The sequence below is a fragment of the Sesamum indicum genome, linkage group LG4 (assembly GCF_000512975.1).
Source record: "Sesamum indicum cultivar Zhongzhi No. 13 linkage group LG4, S_indicum_v1.0, whole genome shotgun sequence".
Taxonomy (NCBI): domain Eukaryota; kingdom Viridiplantae; phylum Streptophyta; class Magnoliopsida; order Lamiales; family Pedaliaceae; genus Sesamum; species Sesamum indicum.
Genome location: NC_026148.1, coordinates 11,045,846 through 11,050,691, shown reverse-complemented (window position 1 = coordinate 11,050,691; position 4,846 = coordinate 11,045,846).

Here is a 4,846-nt window from a genome sequence, read left to right as displayed (position 1 = left end):
TTTCTATTACTCATTTCTTCTATAAATAACTATATCTTTAGTATTAATGATCTCAATAATTTTTCATTTATGTACGTTCAAAATTAGTTTATTTTATCATATTTGATCAGTTATTTATTTATTTATTATTTTTAATTAAATAAATATTAAAAAATTAAATTATACACACATATTGAGTATGTTTTAATCCCTGGTATATATGATCAATAAGTGCGCACCAGTAATTTTAGTATTATTTGTGAAGACGAGATTGTGTATAAAATATTTTTCGTGGGCTTCTGTGATAGATACTTCCATCAAAATGGGTAACTGCAGGCAACTTAATTAAACATATCTTACAGGGTTATTTACATTAACACTTCATGAGGTTAGATTAAATTATACAAACACTCCCTTATTCTTTTATTAATTTACAGCTACACCCATCAGGGTGTTAGTGTAATATTTTTTACGAGGCGTTTGTATAATTTTTGTCTTTAAATAGGATCCGGTTGTAATTTCAACTACAATTATACTGAGTGTAAACTGTAATTTTATAAAAAAAAATACAAAATATTTATATATTTTGATGTAACTTTTTAGTGTCTTAATATAATTTATCATATTTGGTGAGAAATAGAGGCATAATAGGGTCGTAAAATTCGTATATAAGAAGCGCATTTGTAAGTTAATTCACCTGAGATGAAAATAATGCAGAAAGGGGAGCGTAGAAGTGAAATAATAATGCAGTTTTAATTAGTTAAAAACTGTTTGTTACAGAGCAATCAATAATTACTGTTTGGATATTCATTCATACAAAGCATTCAAACTGCAGCAAACTGTAAAAAAGTAAAAGGGTTGAAAATGAAGTTGAAGCCCATGCTCGAAAAGTGCGACAATGTTGTCGTCACGCGCCGTCAATTAATGAAACACGATAAAGCCTGCTGAGACCAGCGACTCTTCTTTCTTGGCTTCTTAGCAATGCACCTACGCCCACCGTCTTCTTTTTCGTTTTCTATAAATTAAAAGTAAATTATAAGTAGCTTTTTTAAATTTTATTACAATTATATATATATATATATATATTTTATTATTATTTAAAAGATTAAAATATTTTCTTGAAATTATAGTCCTATGACAGATATCCTTTCATAACAGCCTATTATAAGAGGGTATTTGGTTTGCACCATTAATTTCAAGAGAATATTTATAAATTTTCAAATAATGAGTATGTATTTATAATTATTACAAATTCAGGGGAGTCAATGGTAATTTACCCTAAAATTAGTGATTTGCGTGTAGAAATAAATATTAGTCGCACTGTTTGGGTGGACTTATAAGTTTTTTAAAATATATCATAAGATGTTTGAGAGCTTATATGATATTAAAAAGTGGTTGATAATTTTTTTTTTAGGATGGACTTATAAGATCCAGAAATAAGATTTTTTTTGTTTTTAAACACTGTTCATCGCTACATCAGTACATGCTAAACATTAAACCAACATATTTAAAGTACACAAACAAATAAGACACTATTATTAAAAGTAAACTACCTATCCATGTCCGTGTGACTCGAACTGGCAATCTTTAATTAGTTGCAAGACTAAAAATAAAATATTAGAAACTTATAAACTCTTATATATATACTACCAGTCTATGCACTCGCAATGCATAAACAAATAAAAAAAATCAAGATGAAAATATTACAGTAAGTACAATACCCCCTAAAATTAGGCCAAAATATACAAACACTCTCTTTTTTTTTGTAGAATTATAGTTACAGCCCCAATGGTTGTAGATGTCAACTACACTCCCTATTTAAATACAATTATACCAACACTCTCTGATAAATATTGCACTAACACACTAACACCCCTGAGGGGGTGTGGCTACAACTTTGCAAAAGATAGGGGGTGTTTGTATAAATTGGGGTAATCTCAAAGGGATCAATGTAATTTACCTAAAATATTAATATATATTAACCAGGTCTCAGCTTCGCCAACTAAACTAAGTCTCATTGACAGAAGAATTTAGATTTTAAAAGAGTAAATCACAACAAATTTTCTTTAAATTTGTCATAATTGTAACATATATTTTTTCATTATTTGAAAAATACCCTTTTAAAATTATAAATGTCTAACAAATACCTAATATGACATCCCATTATACGAAGTATTTGTTAGACAATTATTAATTATAAAAGAATATATATAATTTTTAAAAAAAATAAAAGAGTACTTATAATTACAATAAATGTGGGCTTGTATTAATGACACAATTATGAGAGGGAGAAAAGAAGTACTAGAAAAGGACAATACATAGTTACTGATATGTGGCTGTCTTACTGATGTCGGACCTGCCAACATCTACACTTCATTAATTTCAATAATTACAATTTATATACTATTAATTTTCAACACAACAATATAACCATATATTTTAATGTGTCAGGATGTCTTCAATCCTTTTTGAAAACACAACTGTTTCAATTCTTTATTTGGTAAATTATATCTGATTATGCTACCAAAAGTTAAAATTTAATTACATAAGTCTCCCTTTTTTTAATATATATATATATATATATATAATTACTTTTAATTTTCTGTGATTTGGAAAAGTACATTTAAAGTTTGATTCTATCTACTAAATAAGTTCACCCATTAGTCAAATTCATCCAATTTGCTTATGTCAAAAAAAATCTGATAAAAACTCATATTCATCCCCGATTGATTTATTATTGATTTCATGCAAATCATGTAATTTTTTTATGATCTAATTATCCTTATATATCTTCACATATTAATGTATGTAAAAAATTGTAAAAATATAAAAATATGAATGAGACGCAACAAATAAGAAAAAAAAGGAAAGGATTGCTTTTTGTGGTGTGTGAACATTGAAGTGAGAGTGTGGTATTGAATTTGAGTCAATAATTAAAAGAACAGAGCAAAGAGACAAATGAGATTTGTGAATTGTTAATGTTAGGTCTTTCACTTTCAGTAGTTTTTGTCTGATTGTGTAGTGAGTAACACTTCTTCCTTATTTTTTGTGTTGGCTGTTTGTAAGTCTTATGTTTCTCAGGCATATGTTGTCCCATTTGCTAGCTATAAACAAATACTTGTACCATTTACTTATTATATATATATATATATATAAGGATCATAATAGTTACCGTGTAGACCAATATAAATACAGGATAAATTACAATGAGTGCCTCTATAATTTATTATAATTATAAATATTTTCTCATTTTTTGAAATAATTACAAATACCCTTTGAGTTTGATGATCGTTTAACAAATACTTCTCATAATAGTCCATTGTAGGATAGTATCTGTAATTTTTCAAAAACGATGAGGTATTTGTAATATAAATTATGCGATTTAATGAGAATAACTGATTTTTTCTTGAATGTCATAAATTTATATAGATGTATTGGAGATTGAGACTTAAATTTTGATATGCTGGCAGGGTATGTTGATCAAATCGAATAATTTTCTATTAGATAAATAACTTATTAATTTGCTGGCATGTGGTCGAACCCGGCGCGAATTGAGAAATTCCCTTGCCACAAACCCATATTTTCACTTTTTCAGTGTTATAAAATAATTGAGAATTCTTTAAAAATGCACACAGAGTACTAGTTGGTCGATGAGATTTAGTTTAATTGACAAAAATGAGGTCCCATGCCATAAAAACGTAACTGTACGATATTTTATTATTATTAAAATAGAGAAGTTGCTAAATTAATTAAGGGCATAGTTATAAATATTTAAAACAAACACTTATCACCTTATTGCTAAAACTAAGTTGAAAATAGTTTTTGTTTTACAACTTTTGCTTTTAATCTGCTTAAATTAAGCTGATTTAAATTAAAAGTTATAAACAGCTCTCTATCAACTTTTGCAACTTTTTCTATAAAACTGTGAAGATTAAATTGTTCTTCCAAGACTCCAACGTAATTTCTTTTACTTTTAACTTTCTTTTCATATACCCAGGAAGAAAGTAATTTCCGTATTACTGATTTAGAAGTTTTTTCCCCACCAATCTGACTTACTTAGAAAGTTAGAACGGAGAGGGAACCGACGATTATCTTACCTGATTCTTAATCTGTAAATTATTTTACAATTTATTCTTACCATAAAAGTAGAATTTATTACAAACATCTTTTGGAGTTTACAATCCACATGTAGTTGTTGATGATAAAAAGTGGTGGTTATGCAGATTCATAAATATTGTATTCTAATAAAGAAAAGTAATGCCGATAATGTTGCAGACCATTTGTTACTGTGGAACCCATACTTATAATGTCTCAATTTCAGAACTATTTACAATGTCTTAAAATATTTCATTTTGATATATTATATTCTTTTATTTTGATGAGAATCTTCGCATTCTGTATATAAATTTTATATATAGCGTACTGAAATTAGGAGCCTAAATGACTATTATAAATTATAATAGTATACCACAAATAAGGGATTTGAGTGGTTTATAAGTTCTAAAATCTCCTCTCTCCAACAACCTTGTCTTTTGAGGTCAAAATCATGAGCCCCTGTGAAGTCAAAACGCACAATATCTTACGCGCATCATTTGGTCTCGTTTGAAAAAAACGAGATCGTATATTCGTTTAAGTCCTTTTATTATGGGATGGATGATGTATGACACCAATCGTGTCCGCACATCGCATCAACAAAGAAAAAATAAATAAAAATTTTTTTTTAACAAAAAATAAATAAATAAAAAGTTAGTCTAACAATAAATAAATTGAATTTGATCACGTTTTGGAGTTCATCAAATTACTCCCATATCTGCAGACTAATAAATATAAAAACATTGTATCATTTGAAAAAATAAAAAAAAAAAAA